General features: G+C 34.4%; 1 protein-coding gene across 3 annotated transcripts in view; it reads left to right on the top strand.

Annotated features, from left to right (window-relative positions):
- The first annotated feature begins 202 nt into the window (after nucleotides 1-202).
- Nucleotides 203-24,682, top strand: part of Atf3 (Activating transcription factor 3) — a 272,512-nt gene continuing 248,032 nt past the window's right edge. For all 3 annotated transcript variants that reach the window (XM_069831155.1, XM_069831153.1, XM_069831154.1), the window contains exon 1: nucleotides 203-912. The gene's annotated coding sequence lies outside the window, so the exon portion shown is untranslated. The remainder of the gene's footprint in view (nucleotides 913-24,682) is intronic.

Raw genomic sequence — 24,682 nt, 5'->3', positions numbered from 1 at the left:
ACGAAATCAGCTCTCCTGACAGACCCAGAGACTGTATTAAGACGAACCACGTGAAATCAGTCATCAAGAAAATGATGTTCACATTACCATTCCCTTTTCCCCCGTTGAAATTCCAAGGGCGACCGCTTGGTATAAGAATAAGCCGCATCCCCATTGGTCTTAATCGGCCACTTCCCCGCGTGGTGGGAGAAAGACGAACTGTACGCATGCGATAATTCAGCTGAGATAAAGTTCCAGTGTTCTGTAGCACGATCGTGAGTGCAGTGGTTGCTGTGAAGACAAGACAAGACACGACACCGTGGTCTGATTTCAAGTACCTTCTGCAGCAAGTCGCCTGGAAACATCAAAACACGAGCCGAGAATCCCGAATGTGAGTTGACAAGAGCCGCAACCTTGGTGCTGGGGCGACGCGCGCGCCTGAGGTTTAGCGTACTTGTACACAATCTCCTATCACTGGATGTGCCACGGGGACTACAGCACGGGGCGGGAATCTTGGCAGAACTGGACTAAAACATCCCCTACGCCGCGAGATTAATCACCATAATCAAAAAGTTCCTATACGCCCCCTCCCATTTCTGTACGGATCAGCAAAACTCGAAGCGCGAGGTCCCGAAAGGGCGGCAATATCGAAAACAATTCCTCTCGTACAACCAGGCTTTAAAGCCGCCTCCGAGCGTCGGCCAATCGTTGTGCCGCATTACGTAATGCCGAGCCAATGGCTGGCTCTGGAAATGACATCAATGGCTATTTTTAGCTGGTATATAAGAGTAGGCGAGAGCGGTTGGAGGTTTGGTTCGTGGCTGGTCTGCACGCGGAGCAGCTGGGGAGATGTGCAGAGGACTGACTAACAAGTGGCCGCGCAGTTGTTGTGATGAAACTATCGCGTACAGACAAGTGCCGCACACAAACCAGGTAAGTGCGACCGACTTAGTTACCTGCAGGTGCATGAATGTCACGCCTTCTCTGCTCTCCCTCCCCAAAAATAATGCCCTCTACCTGTAGTCTATAATAAAGTTTTCATCAGAAGCACCCTCCATCCTGCATTCGAATTCATAATTGTACTCTGGTGTATAACAACTTTAATATGTATCATAAACCTTCCGATCCAACCTCTGAAATACACAATTACGAACTAAATGTTATTGTCGTTACTAATATAATTCAACCCGAACAGAAAATGAAAATTAACCCCCAAATTTTAGACTCCCCGTTGCAACAGTGGGTGGTGGGATACATAGCTATCAGGGGACCGATGGGAACTAGACAGGTTCTCTAGTGTAACGCATAACCAATATCTTCTCACGACGATGACATTATAGCTTAAAATTATCCTCAGATTCCATACAATTTTTTTATTTACAAGGATGAATTGTTTTACGCAAATCTGTATTACTAATTTTAGATTTCCTATCTCAACTTGTAAACGTCAGCATGAATAATTAAAGTAATATATTTATAATACGTCCTTCAAAAGAACTATTAACGTTTCTAATTAATATTAGGGTAATTTACATAACCATAAATTAAGGCAGCTATATAAATATACAATATTATATGTACTATTTAAAATAACCGTGCATTAGGTGTACAGTGTTACAGTTTTATTAACGTAGTTAATAAATACATACATACGAGTTTATTGTCAACAGTAAAATATAACTGTAAACATTAAATTATTATTATTATTATTATTATTATTATTATTATTATTGTTATTGTTATTGTTATTGTTGTTGTTGTTGTTGATAGTTCCGCCTTACCATAAAAAAAGTTACAAACTTATATCTACTGTTCAGTTTCCACGATGGACGTAGTGAATAACTGTCGATTTCGTTAAAAAAATTGTTGTTTTTCATATTTTACGTTGTGTTAAAATTTTGTGAATTATGTTAAGTGTTATGTGATGGTTCCTCTTTTAATTGTACGATTTTCATTGTTTATAAAATTGCTGCAGTTTTCGTGTGATCGTTAATCTCAATTTTTTTAAGTGTTGGGGACTAATCAAATTTGAGAATAATAAGTTACTTGCATTTTACCAACAACATCCGTTTCTTCATCAGTGCTCATGGCCACGTCTTCATCAAACGCTCCGCGCAACAAACATGGTAACATGTCCTATTAGTATTTACTCTCTGAAAATAAAACTATTGGTGCACCACATTTCAAGAATTTGTCGAGTATCCAGCGACAGATATTCAACCGCTAATAAAAGTAGTGCGATTTCTACAAATATTTTTGTACAATTTTACATAAATGAATCTTATAATGAAAAAGACACCAATTTACCCTTACTTGTATTTTGAAGAAAATATTTTGATTTCTTTCAAATTCTTGTGGCAACTTTCCAATATTTCGTCGTGGGTTTATCGTGGCAATAATCTCCAAGATGGCGGATTGGCGTCTCATCTCCACGTAAACACTAAGCCTGTCCTTTAATATGAATCCAAACATCCGCTACTAGCAGGGAGTTACATAAATACACTAGCGTTTATATGTGCTATTTATCTGCAAGTGTGGTTTTCTACTACTTTTTACGATTTATTTGTATTCATTTTCTGTTTCTAGACTGCGTCCAGAATTAAGAAAAACAATGTTTTTATCGAATGTTATTTTAATTTATAGCAAAAGTACACAATTTTCGTGTCCTATTGATGGGACAATGTATCGTATGTATTTTTTCCGGCGAATGGTGAACTGTGCTCAATTTAATAAGAACTAATCAATTTCACCTAATAAAAATTCGCGAAGTTTCTCTCAGAAAGTGTTATAAAGTAGTAAATAAATTATTTACCATTTTACATGAAATTTACGTATTATTTTGAACCTAACCCACTTCCGTGCGACGATAGTAAACATGTTTTATATACGCCTAGAATTATTTATCATACATTCATTTGATTTTTAATTTGCAATAATCTTCAAATAAGCCTTTAATTACAATTTTTTAAGGTGTAGAAGTAGCACTGGATATTTACCGACCTTCCTTCTCGGCCTCCTGGAATTCTGGAGTTGTCTGGGGTTCCCGTGGTTTCCAAGTTATGCCAAGGAAATTCTGAATAATAATGATCGCATATATGCCATCTTTCATAAAAAGGAACACGTAATCTTATATCATCTTCAAGTTACATATAATTTCTTATTAATAGTATTTTACTCTACGAAAAAGCTGTCATTGAAATACGTTTTTAACATGAAATTATTAAACTTAACACTTCTCTAAAAGAAACTGTATGCATTATGGTACAGAATAATTAAACTTTGTAGCGTATATTTTATTTTAGTCAATCGCAAATTTAATAGATTTTAAGGAATAGCACACTACACGTAGCCTATATCTTAAAAGATATCTTAGGTGTCTTGCATAATATTTGTTCTTCCTTGAATAAAGGTTTGTTATTTTTAGAAGTTTTGTGAGTTACAATAATATGAACTAAAAACTGCAAGTATCGTGTCATACAAATACCGTTAATATAATAACAAACCGCGACTCGATAAGATTCGGTGGATTAAAAATTTCATTTCGAAATCTCAATCGTTTAGATAATATGGTAATACTCTTTTACGAAAGGCCGAATATTTAAAAGTAGGCTATAATTCTTTGTACCACCAATGAAATAAAATCCACACGAATTGTAGTCGGAGGGAGATAATATTTGGATGAATGAAGACTACATTATTATTATTATTATTATTATTATTATTATTATTATTATTATTATTATTATTATTATTATTATTGCTACTACTACTACTTTAGAGCTTCATAAGCCATTCACTGCCGAATGAACAATTTGTTTTCATTGGTCTCTAAGTCACAAATGTCTTCCATTGTGGGTATCCAGTAAACTTCGTATTTTCATTAATGCTGTTGAAATATAGCAATTTCTTTCTGGAATTTCACTTGCATCTGGATGAATTATACATTGTTGTGCTCTATGTACAGTATATTTCCAAACCACTTTATTCATCTTGCTTTAATTTCAGCCACTACGTTTGGTTCTTTAAGTATATCATAAATTTCCTGCATATGGCGAATATGTTACTGTTGACATACGTACAGGCTAATATTGACCTGAACATTTCACATGTTTATACCAAAAAAAATCAATGATATGCAAATGTCTAAGTTTATGTTTCTAGAAAGCAGTACAACTTCTAATGTTTTACCATGCAGTTTCCGTACGTCCACATGTAATTGGTGATAAGTAAAGCTCTTTAATCCCCGTCGTAATTTGTAACCCGTAAATAAAATTTTTTGAAACGTTATTTCGGTTGATGGCATTGCATTTATTTTCTTCAGTAACTATAATGTATACAATTTTTCTGTGAATAGTATGGTTATAAAGCGCTTTTTCTTCGTTTATCGGAATAAATGTTTAATATTCAGTGTTAAAATAAATATTTTGAGGAATATGAATAGCACTAAACGTTGCAACAGGTCTCAATTGTATGTATCTCCAGTGTTGCATTCTAAACACATTTTAAGTTACATATTGAAATACGTAAATATAATAATTATTATTCATGTAGAAAAACAATAAGGAAACATATTGCAAAAATTGTTCAAGTACTAGTGATTCGAAATTTCATTTTGTTCGGAATTATTTTGGTTTTTGTGTATCAATTCGTTTCGTACAACATTAAAGCAAGGGAACGCCAAGTCATATCAAAGTGAATAGACTTAAGTAGTTCGATAAATTACCATGCGCAATACTGCTTGTTATGAGTAAAGTAATACGTAATCAACCATATTATAAAAACTAATTTTTATACAGTTTGAGACCCTGTTTATGTATCAGTATTGTTAAAATCACAAGATATATTTTATGCTAATTATAAGCTGATAAAGAAAGACATAAATTTAATAGAAAAGAAACAAACGTTAAAACTGTCCCCCTTTAACACTAAATGAGTAAGTATGTATGTCGTAATATGTCTAAGGAAGTGACTTAAGGGACTTCAAATAAACGCAATCTCGCGGACAGTTTTTAGTATAATTCTTTACGCATTGTATTCTAAGAAGGATAGTAACAACGCACTAAATACTGTATAGCCAATGTCTCCTTTAATTTTATTTAAATTGGTGTCCATTATATTAGGAGTACGCTTTAAAGTGCGAGCATACTGTTTGACCATAGGAATGTAAGAAAATAAACCAAATTTAACTACGGTGCGTAAATAAATAGATAATATAGCATAATAAAAATTAATTCGGTTTGTGGAAATACATATTAATAAAATGTTTGTTTATTCATCCAGCTTTTATTGTGCAGTTCCCTTTCTTCGAATTTAAAAAATATGATGTCGGTTTTTCTAAAAAAAGGGGGGGGGTACACGTAATATTACATGATTTCAAATGATTAGGGACAAAATTTATACGAAATGTTAAATTTGTAGAGATCTATGTAAAATTCGGAAGTATATATTAAAATATATCCCAAAATTATTCTGAAGATTCAGAATTTTACATAAATTTGATAGTGCTAATAAATGCATACTCGTATTTCGATGGAAAATATATATGTTGCCCACACATTTAACTACCTGTACAAAACACAATATCTTAGTCTTTGGTTTTATTATAACTTTTACAACTTAACTTTTATTATTATCATGTTCAGAATTTTATTATTATAATTTCTTTAGTATGCTTTGTATGACAGACCTTTATTAAGGAAAGCTGGAAGAAATAAATCTTTCTGTAGGCCTATATAAAAATTTATATATTTGACTTACATTTACCTTTTTAAAATAACGATTAAATAAGAAAATGTAATTTTGTTTGTAGTAATGTTTAATAGAAAAAAGTCATAAATCATGTTAACATTTTATGCTTATCTAAATAGGCAACCATTATTCTTCCATTCTTTTGTAGGCTAATAATTGGACATCGCAACGTCTTGTGCAACAGAAACAAAAATCTCATTATACGAAATATTCTTTAATAAAATAATTTGAAATTTCACTATAAAAATGTGCGAATTTCTTTCATTCAAATATTCTGTTGGTACAAATAACCTGCCTTCATTGGCATGGAGTTTAATTATATTTGAGTATAGTTCCTATTTGAATATTTTTGTATATAGGCTACATATTTGTATAAATATGCTGCGAATTTGACTAATAACTTATATATATATATATATATATATATATATATATAAATCGATGTTCGTATTATTTTTTATTTAACCACATTTAATCGTTGCCGTTCCGACAACCAAAAGAAAAGTATCTATCAAATGTTGGTTGTTACTGCTTCATAAAGAAAACTGTGTGTTCCATTTAAATACCGGTAATCGCTTAATACCGATAATATTGAAATCTTTCGAAGAGTTCAAAGGCAAAATCTATCAAGAGTCGCATTATATTTGAGTAACGGACCAAAATGAGTTTTATCCGCCATCGGCCCAATTGCGATGTTATATTTTAGTCTTTAATGCTAATTGAAAGTTTATTTTTGTGCTTGTTACAGCAGTCAGTTTTATCACATTTTCTGTAACAATGAAAAAAAAATGTTATTAAATAGTTCTTTTCATTTCGAGGCAGATTAATGATAACGACATTTAAATTTTGGACAAAATAATTCCGTAGTTTACGTAAATTTAAATCAAATCACACCATTGTCAATATTAAATGAACGAAGTTAGTAACACTCCGCGTATCAGACATGTGAATGTGCAAAATTCGTGTCTCAAAATGCCAAATGGTGGCCGATAGGCAAGCGCCTTTACGGAGAATCAGTGTACGGCCGTTGTTTGGAGAGTACCGGACTGCTTTTGCAGCTATGGCTCGGGATAAACCTTGTGGTCAGCCGCCGTTTCCTTTGTGGTGATCTGGTAAAATATGTAGTAGTGTCGAGGAGTTGGAATTAAAAAGTGTACAACTCTGCACATTGTTTTTCTTTAAAAGTACTGTTTTGTTTTGAAAGTATACTCTCATTTGTATTTGATATTACTCATAAAATTTTAACAATTTAAACTTTGAAAGATCTCTAACATAAAAAATGTTTTGTAAAGTAAGACCAAAATTTCATGAACATTGTGTTCAATTCATTATCATCATTTTTTTTTTTTAAGAAATTGTATTTAATAATTCACTTATTTACGACTTTAGATTATGTCATATTAGCATATTTGTAGCCTATGTCTGATCACAAATTTGTAAGTTTAAACAGTGTTGTATGTCTGTACAATGCACCAGCATAACGATGAAGTTTTTTTTTCATGTTAGCAAAGCAAATCTCCTGTTTTGTTGCACTTATAATATTTAATAAGTAAGCTGATGGGATAACAGTAAGTTATAAAGAGAGTAGGCGTAATTATTACCTGTCGTCTAAAATGTTGATACAGTACTTATAGTGAAAGCTTAGCTTTTATTAATTACATAGACTTTATAAAAACGGAACTTGGCGTCGTGGTAGTCTCACTGCATGTTTCTTTAGTGTCATACCGAAAAGTGCCCACAAATAGGCATAGGATGAAATCTCCGAAACATGAAAATCTCTAAGGGGGTAAAACATACAAAATACATATGCAAAAACAATGACCCAATATGATGTACTATTTATTAATTTCAAAATGTTTGTATATATTGTATTAACTCAATGAGAGTACTATTCACTACAGGTAGGCCTATTGCATTATTCTCTATGTTCACATACTAATTTTAACCTGAAGATGACCCAATGTGGTTGAAAACGTTTTTTATTAAAGATTTTTAAATATATATTGGGTTCTAGCCCTTTCATTATGATAAATTACTAGACGAAAAAGACGTGCAATTTTTCATTGCTTCCATATACTAATTTTTTACTTGTTTAATGAAAAGTTGAACCTTTTAATGTTTAATTTAACATTTAAACTGTCTCATCATCTTTTATTTTGTGCAGAACGAAAGCCGTGATTGTACCCCTCATAATTATTCTGAAACGATTCGTTTGGAACTTAATAGAACATTCCAAAAAATAATATAACTTACACTTCTTAATCAAACTGCAGAACGAGACATTACTGAAGTAAAGCCCGCTTTCTTCATTTAAAGTCTCACTGATACTGAAGGACATTTTCTTCAAATTCATTGTTGCAGTCAACATTTCCTGTGATCAATTAATAAATGAGTCATTAATTGAATCATGGATAGGGATCTTATTTTTGGGCGAATAAAAATATTAAATTTCGGTATAAAACTTAGCTAATTTCGGTTCATTTCTCAAGCACGCATGCACAAATACACAAACAATTTTAGTATTATTTCGCATTTATAAACATTTTTTTTTCTTTCCCCGTTGCAAAATACATTACTAAATATTCCGACAAAGACTAGATGTCTGTATCAACAAGGGAGTTAAGGATCTTTGTACATTTTGACAATACATACAACAAAATTTTCTATCGTCGCTTGTATAGAGAAATTAGTGTAACAGTCTTTCATATTGTGTGTGAATAATATAAACTAATAGCCACCACAGAATTCCTACTTTATATCTTAAAATAAAGTAGGCCTACGTAACTCAAGATATGGCTTCGATATTGGATTCAAAATTCTGAATGTATTGAAATAGAATTTGTATATTAAATTCAAAATATTTTACATAAATGTCAATGCAAAATAGATTATACTATTTTAACCACTTTCAATAACTTTTAAGAAAATTCCACTAAGTAATTTGAACAAAATCATGAATCCAACTAATTCAAATCGCTGCCGTGCCTACCAACAGTACAGTGTGCAGGGAACTTAGCTTCAATAAAGATTACTGTATTAGTTCACGCACATATTTAGGCTATATGATTTCCAATAAATATACCTTTTGAGCTCTTTAAATTAAAATTATAATTAAAAAATCAAAATAATATCGGTTGTCGCGAAATAAGACTCCTTAATCATGAAAATTACGATATATACTGCCAAAAATGGTAATTCAGTGCGGTTCTACTTTGTATTTATCTTTTTTGCCCCTTCCCTATGCGCTTTATTGGAAACTTTGTATTTATCTTTTTTGTCCTTCCCTAGGCGCTTTATTGGAAACTTCCATTCAGAAATGTTTGTACGTTGCGGGCTGCTACCATAGTTAATTTAATTTTTCTATCCCTTGGTAGCGTTCATATGTCTTGGCTTTCTTTGTTTGACATCCAACTGCACCAAAATATTTACCGCCTGTCGCATAACCCTTTGTGCAGATAATGTTGAAACTATGCTAGATGTATTTTTGGGATGTATTTGAATGCTGAGAATGTTGTATTGTGTTTATTATATATGTAAAATTTTAATCAAATTGGCGTCATAAATAAAATTGTATAATGAGAGATATGCACTAAAATGACTATTTATTTCACACGATACCACCGAAATATTATTTCACAAAATATCACCGAAATAGAAGCATGTATAGCATCGAAATCAGGAGTTTTATTTCATAAAAAAATCAGATCTTTACTTATCATCTAAGGAATTCAAATAGAAGGTCAGGATAACTACAAAGGAAAGTGATGCTTGCTCTGTATTTAGAACAGCACTGGCATTTTTTTTAATGATACAGGTATAGTTCTTGAATTGGCATCTACTAGCTGTACTTACGTACAAATAATGGATACAGTTTAGCAAATTACAGTGTACCTTGCTTTATGAACAAACATTATGAGAAGACACAAAAAAAGAAAAACAGTAAATGAGCATGAACACGAACGGTATTGCCATCCATTTTTAAAGATCAGTAAGAGGCAAAGAGAAGTTAAATAAGATGAGAATTTGAATACATTTAGAACAAGACAGAAGTGGCTTAAGTTACTATTTTTATTAATGGCCACTTTCAGATGCAAAAATTATTCTGCGTCTGTAAATTTTATTCTGCCATTTCATACAAAAGTTCATTTGTGTGCCGTAAAACTACGGGAAAAATAATTTTGAAGTTCTTTATGCTAAAATTCTTACAATTACTTATCCTTCGGTCGCATGGGATCCTCAGAATTTCAGAGCTAACGGCAAGCATTATTTGCACAAGACCACTGACGACGAGTTACAAAGAAAGATTCAATCAGAGAACATTAAATTTCATGATAAATAATTACACTGAGTATTCAACTTATAGGCTTAATTTGCGATATTGGCCAATAACGTTTCAGAACCGCCTTAAATTTTAATGTCACAGTTGTGTTTCTTGATAAGACGCTTTGTAACGAAGCGTCCTACTTGATTAAAGCCTCGTACAATACTGGACATGTAATCGCGGCAAATTCAAACAAAATTTAACTTTGAAAATTACGTTTTCAATAATTGTAACTTCTAAATTTCATGGTAATTAAATTACTCTGACTATTCAATTTATAGGATGAATTTGCGATATTGGCGAATAACGTTTTATAACCGCCTTAAATCAACCAATCACAGCTGTATATCTTGATAAGACGCATTGTAAGGAAGCGTATTATCTGATAAGACACCTCATACAATACTGGACATGTAATAGCGGAAAATTCAAACAAAATTTAACTTAGAAAATTTCGTCTTCTGTAACTTCAAGTAATAAATAAATGTCTGTAAAAACCTTTCGTGTTTTTATTCTGTTACTGTAACATTTCAGCTTATCTTAGTTTTGAGGTTAAGTATTGTTTCGTATTTCTGTTCTGAGTAGTTGGTAGTTGGTATTTAGTATGCCGTGATAGATAACAGTTTTTTTAACTTCATTAAAAGAAACATAGTAATGTCTTATTACAGTGTTTTATAATAATTATTATCATTTACGTAAGTAATTCGGTTTTGCAAGTTATTTAATTTTATTCGTTGAATAATCTTTCTAAATTTCTCTCGTGAAATTATCAATAAGATCAAACAGCATTCGTGGAATTATTAGGCCTACAGATAATAATTAAACTCCATTCGACCAAGTTTAATCTCTTAACACCTAATGCCCGGTTTCTGGTACACCTCAGTTAACTTTCAGTTACTTAACTGCTTTTATAAATTTAACTGACTGATAACTTTCATGAGTTTCCGGAAAGTTAAATGTAGATTTATCAGCGCTTGTAACTAATAGTTGAGGTAACTTCAAGTTTATATTTTCTATATTTTTCAAGCTATATCCCTGATTTTTTGTACACATAAACACGGTGTAATAGATAATGATGTGGTGAAGTCTTATATCTGTGAGTCAATTAGTTTTTGAGTTATTACCAAAAATGTTTTGAAAAATTTGCATATTTCGAAAAAAATATGTCGTTCAATTTTTCAGTAAAATGACTGAAATGTTTTTGCAAGACCAATGGCATATTTAAAAAAAAACATCACACATTAGTTTTCCGATATCATTACTACAAAAGGGGGAGGGGGGAAATTTTATAATCACTGAATACCTAAAAATATAAATTTTCCATTACCACTATAAATATTTCATTTTTTATTTGAAAAAGTATTCTTTTAATCATGAAACCTACAGTATATACAGAACATGCAGTAAAAATTTCATGTTCCTATCATCAAAATTGTAAGAGTCTTTACACTTCAAACCTGACGAAATGTGCTGGAAAAAAGTGTGAAAAAACAGCTTATATAATTTGCATGGAATTAGGCCTAAAGTTCAAGGATGCAGCCGCTTATATATTGTGTAATTGTTATGCTTCCGAGCGTCGCAGAACATTTAAACTGTCCGAACCTATAAATAAGAGATTGCTGATTCATTTTTCACAAGAAAACGAAAATGCGATTTTTGATTGAAAATGACAAAAATTTCACCCGTCTCCCCCTTAAGTTATCTATTCGTATTTTGAATCTCATTCATTTTATATCTACAATTGATGCATATAGGCCTACTGTATTTTCGCAGCACTCCTGTAGCTCCAATCATTCTATCACCCTGTCATTCACAAAGGATCATCATTATACCGTAAAGTAGGACGAGTAAGATGGGATATATAAATTTATGTTAGTAAGAATAGAATGCTGGAAGGAACATAAGGAAAGTGTGGAACTAACAGATGGTAGATATTTAAGACCAGTCAGGAGAAACTGAATGTTTTGGGAGTTAATTTAATAGCGGGAGTAGAAGAGTTTAGTTAAACAGACTGTCGAGATTGCATACTAATTGTAGGTAAATGTAATAGAAGTTATGGTGAAACCCTTATTACAGAAGTGTGGTGGTACACCATAAATGGTATAAATGTTGATGACAATACAAATAAATAAATAAATAAATGATCATCAGGCCTAATTAGGCCCTTTTTGTTCTAGAACTGTTTTCAGTGTAATATCTAATTCCACAAAAATAACCAAAACAGTCTCTTACGAAGTTGAATTAGTGTGAAAAATCTTAAATTATACTTATGTGGGAACAAATTAAAATCTCTTTATCACTATCACCGTCATCGTCGGCATTACCACCACCACTAATCCACCATTACCAATGTTTGTTTTCTATGACGTCCAGGATCATATTTTAATGGAACTGAATAAAATAACTGAAATCATCCTCGTCATCACCACCTCCACCACAATCACCATAAGGTTTTTACAGGTTAATCCACTTCATGTGCTTAGTCCTCAGGAGTGTTCAGTTATAATTATCAAGGCCTATCTTACTGCAGTTTTAGCTTTTCCTCGTGGTTGATTTATGCCTAAAGATCAAAAGTTTATATTAGTAGTCTATTCAGATTCATTCTTTCTAGTCATTTATACAGGTAGTGATTTTATTAGCATCTTCTGTGGTCAGATTTTTCGAATACCACCGCTTAAATCTTAACAAAAATAAAAGCAATGAACATAAAAATACTAATAAGTAAAAGTAACGGCCATTTCAGTCAGTTTGGAGAGAACTATAATGAACAGATGGAATATTTACATGCTCGCGGTTCTGATTGATCGTGTGGCAAACATTATTTCCAGGCGTTGCAGTTCTTGATAACATATAAGCTGGTTATCGGTCCCGTATTGTGAAGTTAATAAGCTAAATTCTTGTGATATTCGCAAGTTGAACTGAATTCTTAGAACTGCAATAAAAAAGCTGACAGGCCAGTACACGACATGCATATTCAGTGGCTCGATGTAGACAAGTGGGCACCATGAGCGGTTTTCAGATTGCATACATTGCCATACTAAGTACCAAGTAGCTCCATATGGCCCGCGGGTTCCTGTTTACCGACGCCCGAAGAGGAAGGCGTAACGAGATCCAGTTTGACCAACATCCCGGAAAGAGCGTTGAACATTAAATGAGGTCAATCCCACCCTCCATTGCTCTGCCGTAATGAAACACATTTGTGTTCTAATTGTTACGCCAAGGTGTAGCCTCGGTTTCTTTACTCTGTAGTGTCTATTCAAAGCCCTCTACAAGAAACGCCTGTGACGGTTTAATGATCGAATGGGAAGTAAATTTAGCTCAATGTGCAGTGTTTCACCAGGAATCGTATAGTCCGAATGTTCAATTAATACCCAGCCGGCGTCAAAGACGACGTTTTCCTTTGAAGATAAGAGTTTGTTTATTGACTAGGCCTTCTTAAATGCCTCTCCATTCTCAAATCACATGAAGCGGTAGCATTTGTAATTGACGTTCTCATATCTACTCCACGTGAAGTAAAAAACAACGTTGTCAGATTTATAACAACATGAAAGGTTGGTAATTTTAATTAAAATTCACCTTACAACTTAAAATATATTCATTGTGGATGGGGGTGGTAGAAATCAAGATATTTATATCGGTATAAAAATAATTGTAACTGTAGTCGCGACGCTGTTATTCCCGGCGTAACTCCTCTTTGCTTACACCTTAGGAAGTGAAGGCTCTATAAAGTCTAGGTAGGTAGTATCGTTCGCCATTTTTATTATTTCGTTGCCGAGCTACCAGACGAGGAATCTATTTGCCACACCGTTAAACATTATCATGTCGTAGTCCCTACGATAATAAATCAAACGCACTGTAATTCAACAAATAATTGAGCGGCAAATAACGTCCTCGTATGCTTTCTGCGAACGCCAACGAAAGAGCCAAAATGACGGGCGATTATATTAAGTATTTATCGAGCCTTAGGAAGTGCATAACGTGATCAGCAGCGAATCACAAGACGCACACGTTTAAATGTAGCCGACCTGCAACGTGATTAGCTGCCGGAAATAAGAGCGACGGGACTATAGGAATAATCTTTACAAACAAAACGTGACAACGCCGCTTGACATTACAAGTATTGATACGTTCAAAAAAGATATATCCAACACAAAGCCTGTCGCTAGGGTATTATTCAACGATTTTACTATAAAGTTACTTGCAAGTATTTAATAAATTTTATCCACTAACGCGCTGGTACTGGGTCATATCAGCTAAAAAAATGTGCTTCGGAATACTCAGGTACGTATAAATTCATTATACAAAGGATTTACCAGGAAACAGTTTCGCTGAGGTAAATACTGCCAATCTGTTACTGTTATAGTTAGAAAGCGTCTGCCGAGAAAATAATATGTACATAGGCCTACATATCTCCTGGATCGAGCGTGGAAAGATTTTGTGTTGCGTAGTATGGACATATAACACAGTCTGGATGGACATCAAGGTTAGAGAATTAGTATACAGCTGCCTTCTATTTAGTGTAGTTCACTTTAGTTTGTGCCAGTGTAGTATACTTTAGAACGGCGAATCTTCTACGATAGTACATCGTACTAAAAGTGGCGTGCTAAATTTATAGCAGACTTCAGTATCAACACTTATTATAAAGTAAGTTCATAAATTACCTACATGATGTATAAATCGCGAGACTTTATAGCCAAAAGCTGACGCGCTGAATTACACCTAAGCGGGCTGTTTCTTGAATCTGTCACTTTTCGAATGGGATCGTACTTAGCGAAAGCTGTTTCCCGGCGTACAACCGTTATTAGACATTGTAACAGCAATGAGAGATAAATGATCTATTTAAAAATGTGTTTAAAACCTGTATACGTCTTTACAGTATTTATAAATTATAAACAAAGAGCTTTAGTTGCTTATAAACTTAACAGGTATGATGTGTTCCCTGAGAATTTTAGCATTACCAAATTGGATACAGGGAGATAAGTCATAAAAATGAGTTTGGAGATAAATGAAAATTAATCTTCGGACCCTTATTGCAAATAATTTTCTACATAAATAAAACACATCAAATGTTTTCATTATTTTGATTTTTGCACACCCACTTGTATAATTTAACTTCTGTGTCCATCTGGGGAACAAAATTCCATCTGCACAAAAAAAAAATGACATCCCCCTTTACCCGAACATCACAGAAATGTTAATAGATCGAAAAGTAAGATATTAAATATTTATTAAATAAGTTACTATGTGCAAAAATATGAAAAAGCGTCAAGAAAATACTTGACAAGATCATATGCGCAAAAGTTTCAACAGTTTTCCATTCGCTCACGGCTTTCGCTTTTTTATTAAACCCATCTTTTTTTTACGGTAAGTGACATTTACGAAGATTTTCTGATGTTACGTATCCGCTATATCATGATAGTCATCATCACTATTAACTTACCATTATTGATATAATTATCATGATCATCACTCCATCATCATCATCATCATCGTCGTCTTTTAATTCCTTGGCCTGTTACGATTTTGTAATCCATATTTTTCCTCAGGCGTCTCTAATATCTTCGGTTTTTTAAAAGACAATAATTATGGAAATAGGTATTAATTCCCATATTGTTATTTTCTTCGTCTATTCCTTCCAATTAACCCTGGCTCAAATTCTGAAATTTATATTCGAATCATGCCGTACATATTCATTACAGCACCGGTTGCGTATATAATCTCTGAAGCTGATACATAGTTTTAGTGAGCCTGAATACACCCGCTTTCACTATTACAAAATAAGCACATCAGTCACTTTTCATACTTTTAACTGGTTAATTACATTGTTTTCCATGTATTGTGGGTCCCTATCACCACGGCATGGCGTAGCTGCGAATATATTGAATAAGTAGTCGTCGACAGCCGATAAGGGGTGGTCCTCCAGCTTGGGGGTTGGGCGAAGGGCTAACAACCCATCACCGTAAAAAACAGCTTGTTACGAAACCTAACAGTAAGCCTCAGAATGGGACTGATTCTCCGGCACGATCCCTTTGGGGAGGCCGAGACGTAGATGGGAAGATAATATTAAAATGGATTTGAGGGAGGTAGGATATGATGGTAGAGACTGGATTAATCTTGCTCAGGATAGGGACCAATGGCGGGCTTATGTGAGGGCGGCAATGAACCTACGGGTTCCTTAAAAGCCAGTAAGTAAGTAATTACATTGCAATATTTTGGTTTGAGTTGAAAAGACGCTTACCTTAAAATATTCCGAGGCCATACAGTCCTATGGCACAGCTTAGTCGTCATCCTGAAAAAGAAGACTAAAATTAGATCTTTTTTAATTTCAAGTGTTTAAAATTTTCAAATGCAGAATGCCAGTAGGTCATGTACACAATCGTTAAAGTGCATAGTTTTGCTTCTCATGGTAGTTGGTTGGAATACCGTTTACAGCATAGATAATGTTTCGTTGTCAGTGTGTTCTGCGTTGTCATCGATGGATATGTCTCGTGTGCACTCCAAACCATGGAAATTTCGCCCAGTATATATGCAAAAATAAAATGCGGAATTACTACAGAACCTTTCATAACATCAGATCGAAACCATTATTTAGTTTTCACACGGATAAATACTGTTTAAAAATGACCTGCAGAATTGCAGCTGCCTATACAAACTGAAAGACAGAAAAGAATAGGTTTGAAATGTACCCTCCCTCAGTATTCCCTGGACTTTGAGTCCAGAAGTCCTCGCGAATACCAAAATCTGATCATGCTGAAGTTCCTTGTCTAAAATGGCGTAGTACAGTACATACATTTTATCTTTCTACGCTCGCATATGAATAGTTGCACTGTACACTTTCGCTTCCGCTCTACCTCCGCGAGAGTGGAAAGAAAAAATGTATGCACTATATTTGGATATTACCAGGATTATCTGCTGTATGGTGCCACAGTGCCGACGTAGTGACGCGATGAGATGTGCGGTAGTGTAGTTAAGCAGATAGACATCAGGCTAACCAGAAATATCTAACAGAACCGTTAAAGATAATTTTATTCACTTCAGAAGAACCAGGTTTCAATTGCCTGTACATCACTTTATGACATGTTTATGTGGACTGACCATAGTGCTCGGCGTGCGGCAAATTGAACTTTTGCCTTTTAGAACTTTTTGGGAGCTTTTTTTTCCGAATAATTTCGATCCGCTGTTGGTGGAATTTGCGTAAAATAGTATGCAATATTTTCTATTAGTAATTGAGTTCCTTCTTTCTATGTGTTAAGACGAAGTTAAGCCACATGCAACAAACAGTGTAAGCGTATTTATGTCACAGTCTTACTAAGTCAGTGTGTTCTATGATTTGTGTGCAGTTGAACACTTGTCAATATAAATTCGGTATGATATACAATGTCGAAGAAGATTGGGTATTTTTATTTTGTTTGCATGGGTAGTTGATGTGCGAAAGTAAAGTAACGTGGACAGTTGCGTCGGATATGTGTTCTAATAATAATAATAATAATAATAGCAATAACAACAACTGTATGCGACAGCCTGTAGAGGGCCGGGGCCTGCCAGCTGATTTCTGGTCTCACGTCTACTTGCTTCAGGAGAGGTGAACGATCAACCGGCACGGGAAAAGTTTCCTAAATTCATCACGATGCAGAGTGGGCGTCGGCACCATACACTGGCCAAAATTTCATGAGAAAATGTATTCTCCCATGAAGATTTGAATCAGCTCTCCATCCATAATGCTAGTTCAAGGCATGTCGCCTTAGGCCACGACACTACGGCGTGGGACATGTTCTAAACTCTGACTAAAATAATATTGATATGAATGATTTAAGTTTTGATATACGAGTATTTGTAAGCCACTTTTTTTTCTAGTGGCAGCTCTTGCTTCGTGTACATTTCAGAAGAGTTTTCGATTTGACAATTTTGAAAGGTTTCTGCTAGGAAGTGAAAAATTCTTATTAAATGATAGGTTGGTTCATTCCTAGACTTTCCTTGACTATCGTGATCAAGGGAACCATATACAGTATATGTAGGCCTATGCTTTGGTAGTGTGGGTTGGATGTGTACTTCATGCCGAACATTTTCTCGTGCGCGTCGCTTCGCGACCTTCGAGTGCGCTGCGTACTGCACGTTCACTTGCTCCAATGTTTGGCGAAATGACTTCGCCATGGCCGTTTCCGTGAAATAAGGCTCAGCATCACCCAATTCAATCTTGCATGAGTGGCGTGGTATTCTCTGTGAACGTAAAAACCTTCAGTTATAATGTCGATGTCATTTGTGTTTACTCCTTCTTTCAATAAAATTGTGAAAGCCTTCAGTTTTAGTGTATTTATCATAGCGCTTTGCTGTACTTCGTGGAGATTCTGTTTATTTTCCTAATATGAATCGATGCTTCTCCACTGCAGTGCATATTTGATTCATTATTTACAAATTAAATATTTGTATTCGTAGTATTTAATGGAATCCTACTGGCCTAGTCAAGTCAATAGTGATGCATTATTTCTTAATAATTGCAGTGTGTCAAGGTGAAGACCCTATAAAATACCAGAGGAGAATGAGAACGATTAATTACATTAATACTAATTGTTTCCAAAATATAATCACTGAACACGTATATAAATAAGTGAACTGATACAAATCGAAACCAATGTTGTACACATCGCACACCCAGTAAAATACTGTCGTAAGTCGAAAATCACATATTACTTTCGTAAGTTATTTCCAACGCTGCGCTGTTTTACTAGTTGAAGGTATAATATTCTAATAATAAAGTAGTAAATTATCATAGTTTTGGTGCCCATTTATTAAAATATTTTCACAGCAGTATTTTACTAGGAAATATATATTTACAAATCACAATTTTCGAGTTACGACACTATTTTACTGAGAGTGCGATATAGTGTAGGCACTGTGGAGAGAGGGTATGCATAGGTGCCAACTGTTAGCTTACATTAGAAACAAAAGCATAGATTCGAAATAATTGTATAGACCAGTAGTCGACAGCACTCGCTGAAATGGGTTGCGGGTAAGCAGTGCATGGCGACATGCACCCTCGTGTAGGAGGAAGCTTACCCGCTAGTAGCCTCGGATGCACGCTGGTGCTGTAGGAGACCTGCGGGTAAGAGACGCTAGCCCGAGAGTGCAGTGTTCTGACGACCGCTGGTATAAACCGTTCGCCAGAAAACGGGTTACACTCAAGTAAATGCTGTCAGCCTTTTACTGTTATAGATCGAACGCGACTGCTGAGGAAATAATACGTACAAAAATGTTATGTTTAATTTAACGACGCTCGCAACTGCCGAGGTTATATCAGCATCGCCGATGTGCCGGAATTTTGTCCCGCAGTTCTTTTACATGCCAGTAAGTCCACTGACATGAGCCTGTCGCATTTACGCACACTTAAATGTCATCGACCTGGGCCGGGATCGATCCCGCAACCTCGGGCATAGACGGCCAGCGCTATACTACTGTGCCAACCAGGCCGACTAGTGCATACATTTCTCCTGGATCGATGATAGTGATAATATTTAGGTTTTGAGTTACGCAGTATGGACATATAGCACAGGCTGAAGAGATATCACGATAGAGCATTAGTATACAGCTAATTTCCGTTCAGTGCAGTTCATTCAATACACACACATTAGAACAGCGAATCTTAACTTATAATATGTATATTACGAAGAGCCGCCCCCCCGTGGTCTAGGGGTAAAGTACTCCCCTCTAGACCTAAGGGTTGCAGGTTCAAACCTGACTGGAGTCGATGGATTTTTCAGGACGCAAAAATCATGAACGCAAGTCCTCCGGGAGGGACTTTTAAGTCGTGTGCCCGTGTCGGAGTTTTTCAGCACTTTAAATCTCCAAGCCTAAATTACAGCCTTTGGACTAATTTTCTCCTCTCTCGCGTCCTATTAATACCTTAATAATTGCAAAGTAGAGTAAGTTTGAAGCGATGAGCTTACTACTTGTCTCTCTGTCCCCTGTCGGCAAATAAGTGTAACTAAATTCTTTGCAGGTTTGAAATCTTCGCTAGGAATGTACCTATATTTCTACTCCGGAACTATGAATTAAATGAATGAAATGAATATTACGAAGAAATCATACAAAAAGTGCCGTGTTGTATTTCCAACAATTCATGGAACTATTACATAAGTTATATAGTGTAATGTAAAGTTGAAAGATTTGTTGGAAGGTTTTATTGCCGAAAACTTACGCGCTGAATCAGCACTGAACGTGTAGTTACTTTTGCACGTCACTTTGCGAACGGCGCCGTATTAACCAAAATCTGTTTCCAGGCGTACATCCGTTACATTAGTATATAAAAACTTGTGGTACCGTACATTGTATGGTTCTCACTCATGGAAATTAACGAAAAGGTAATTATTTTTTTTTTGTCCGTGTAAATTGATTCGTGTGCAGCTTTATATGATTATCAAAACTGTGTAGACTATGTTATACGGGCATGTGGATCGTTTGAAGTGGAGGAAAATTGCATATTTGTACTGAAGGCTGGTGGAGTGAAGACCATCAGGCCTTCTCTTCTGCACCAACAGACAACATTTTTGGACCGCAACGAAGAAACTAATTATTTAGAAACATTCAATTACATAAAAACGTAGACACAAAACAAAAAAATTTACAATTACAGTAATATAAAACGAAAAAAAAAAAGAACACAAAACATTGAAAATATTAAATCTGTATACAATTAAACAAAGCTTAAGATCGATATTAGTATTATAAATCTAAATAACTAAACGAGAAAGGGCAACTAATAATGCAAACAAGAAATACAATTATAAACGATTATAAAATGGCTATAATGAACACATCTTGTAGCGTATTAAAAACTAGCTTAAAGCATCCGGCGTTGTCTGGGTTTTCCTTTTTTACTTGTATTTTTAATTAACCTGATTGTTTGATTTTTCGGAGATGTTGGCAACTCAAGGAAACCAAAATGAATTGTCTTTAGTAAGCTTTCTTCGTCCCTAAAAATGAATTTATACGTAGCGTCACTTACATGAATTAATGACCTTGTTAGCCAAAATGTCTGCCAATGTTAACTCAGTTTAAAACAGCTGAAGATCAGGCACCGAAGAGAAAACATTCCATCACGTGCCATACGTTCAACTGTTTTTGTTTTTAATTAGCATTGTCTTGAAGTTTAACAAACCAAACACACTTCTCGGTTCCTATACGGTTCCTGACTCAATGTTTCACATTGATCTGAAGCTGTGCTGACATACATTTCATGTAATATGTCCATGTATGCTTTCACTTGACCTTCAAAGACAGCTAGGGAATTCCCTTGTTCCCAGTCTGAACCCTTAGGGGTGTCATGATGAGCGAAAATTAACCTCTTTATCACACGTCTTATAGTGTAATAATAATAAATTTCATTATTTATTCTCACCTCGGAATGTAAAATTTTAAAGCCTTACATCACATTTCCTAATCTAACGCCAACATAATTATGCTCCATATACAAAATTTTGTCACTTGTGTTTTTTAATATTGATGTGCTGGTTCGTAATTTAGTTCCTTACGCTCCAGTAGTAATTTCAAGCTAGAGATATTACTTCGGTTATAGGTTTAAGCAACGTTCCATTTCAGGTAGTTATAAGATATAATAGGCTATGCTTGAATATTATCTTTTTTGCGAATTATTGATTAAAAATTCTCTCATCTGCTTGCATTCCCGTGTCGTATGTAAGAATTTGGTGATAATTACTGTACTTGGACTCGTCACTGCAAGAATATATGCATTTTTCCACATAGCCGAACTGTGATCAACATAAGCATTTAAAAACTATGATGGTTTCAAACCCCTAGCACAGGTTTAGAGCTGTTACAGATTCTGGATCCCGTAATGTGTAATCAGCATTATGATTTTCCATCTAATACGATGTAATACATTACATTAAATAAAGATACATCCATTACTTAACGCGGGAATTGAGCTCATGACCATGACATCTGCGAAGCGTTAAAACTGCGCCTAAACAGTTATTTACATCATAAAATGATTCACATAATATGTGTGTGTGTGTGTGTGTATATATATATATATATTGCCACAATAAGTAATCGAAAACATAGTAGAACCATAAACGATGACTAATATGGAAGCAATCGTTTAAATATATCAAATTGTGCGGTTTATAAGGAAAGGACTTTCTATTACATCGTACAGCGGAACGCAAAGATTACTGAGGACAACATAAACAAAAACAATTGTGTGGTCTGTAAGCATCTTCAGTCGGTATGATTGGTTTCCTGTACTACAAGTTTCGTAGCCTTTCTTATGAAAGGTTTCTGCGACAGCACTATAATAATTTAACTACAAATACAAATAAACTCAATATTATGATGGTGGACATGAAACGTGATGGTTAGTCGAATAATTTTTCCTCCTACTCTGAGATATCTTAATTGATACGACTATCAATGAATATCTAAATACGCAAATCCACAATATCAACTCTTTAATTTATAAGAAGTTTTTAATGCATATTTTTCTATTCTTCAACTCTACATTTATTTTTAGCTCAAGTAGACGCTCTCTTATAGGGCTAAGCAGTTCATACTCTGTGCCAAATTATAACTTAGGGACTATAAATGTCTGACAAGGCCAGACACAAACACATTCTCTCTCTCTCTCTTGTCTGTCTCTCTCTCTCTCTCTCGTGCATCAATTATAATAATGGAGTAATATTAATTTGATGAATTTATGACAAAGGAATCGGGAGTACCTCGAGAAACATTTTCCGACACCATTTCTGTTTGGGCTAATTCCATTCTCCAGGATTTGAATCAGAGTACCCTACGTGAAAAACATACATTGACCTGACTAACTATACACCAGTCGTATGGTATCCACCTCTGTGCAGTAACTTTTAACATATCTGACCATGAAAAGAACGGCCTAGGTTCAAATCCCTGTTGAAACAAGTTAAGGCTGGTTCACAATAAACGGGGAACGGAAACGACAACGAGAATTGTTAAAATGTATTTCCGTTCTCGTTTCGTTTGCATTCCCGGTTTATTATGAACCAGCCTTTACCTGGTTGACATTTTTTTCCGGGATTTTCCCCTCAAGAGCAAATGCTAAATAACTTTCGGCTCTGGACTCGACTCATTGAGCTGGCACTAACACTTTCATTTCACTCAGACGATAGATCACCATCTCAGTTGATACAGAGTCGTAAAATAAACCAGTTAAAAATAAATGTTACGGTGACTGCTATAGAGAGGCTCTGTGGCACCACCTTTCCTGTTAAAATAATTTTGAAATATTTTAATTTGCTCCCGACAACACACAGTAAGTCAAGTTTGGATATAAAATGTCAACGATATTATTCGACATATTAATTTTTCATAACTAAACTCCTACATGACTAAACTTTAGGATATGTCACTATTCCTTTTTGTCGTTATAGTTGAATAATAACTTAAACTGAAACTCTCAAATATTAGGTCTATATATAAATAACGGTTCTTTCATTTTACATAACATACAATTCTGAAAGATTAAATATATTTAAAAGTAGGATATATATTAAATATATGCAAAAGTAGGACGTACATGAAATATATTTAAAAGTAGGATGTTAAGAATATTTTACTTGAAGACTGCATTAGGGGAGAGTCGGGTAGTATCGGACATCGGGTAGTATCGGACAGTGCGTTTCTTTCATCTACCACCATATGGTAGTATCTGAATGACATGGTTATGTTTCTCTATGCGACATCACAGAAACGTAACCATGTCAATCAGGTACTATCATCGTGTGGTAAATGAAAGAAACTCACTGTCCGATATTACCCGATGTCCGATACTACCCGACTCTCCCCTAAACAAGAAAAATAGGATTATATTTATAAATTTTATAAACTTCCAGAAGGGAAATGAAGTCACAAAAGAAAACTTTAGGCCTATAGAAACATAGTCGATCACGCATAACCACGATTTTAAGATACAATGATAATGTCCATATAGATTTAAAGCTAGTTAGAGATAACTGGCAAAATTTATGTAAATAAAGAGTAGTAAACGACATTGTTGAAGATGATTAGCAAAAGGCCTTCATGATTTGTCGGATAATAAACAATAACAACAATAATAAGCGATATTATTATAATAAAAATCTATTTATTTTAAGGAAAACTGTCAACACTGCATATGCCGCAATAAGGCCTACAGATTTTATCCAAGAGTACTTAACAAGCATCGTGTTGTCATGGCTATATGGTATGCAATATACAAGATCCCGACTCGAAAAAGGAATAGGCCTACATCACAAAAATACAAGACACAAGCTATCAACTTTAATGGAAAACACATAAAATATCTACTTCTACCACATCATTATTTTTATTGTTAACAAGAAATATAGTAGAAAGAGAAGCTAAAACTGCATCACTACTCACTAATATTACACATAAATAATAATTTACAGGCAAAATCCTTTTCAAGCCAAACAAGAAGTTAGAGATAAGTGAATTAATAAAACACGAGAATCTTTTATAGACAAATAGAAAATGTTATTTTTCAATCTGGCGACATTATTCATTAATGGCATTCAGCTGTATTATTCGCACTTCTATTTTTAATGTTGATAGTAGGATGTAGAAATCTAACTTATTGATGTTATC

The sequence above is a fragment of the Periplaneta americana genome, chromosome 7 (assembly GCF_040183065.1).
Source record: "Periplaneta americana isolate PAMFEO1 chromosome 7, P.americana_PAMFEO1_priV1, whole genome shotgun sequence".
NCBI lineage: Eukaryota > Metazoa > Arthropoda > Insecta > Blattodea > Blattidae > Periplaneta > Periplaneta americana.
The sequence above is the reverse complement of the archived record's forward strand: the minus strand, read 5'-3'. Positions and strand labels throughout refer to the sequence as shown.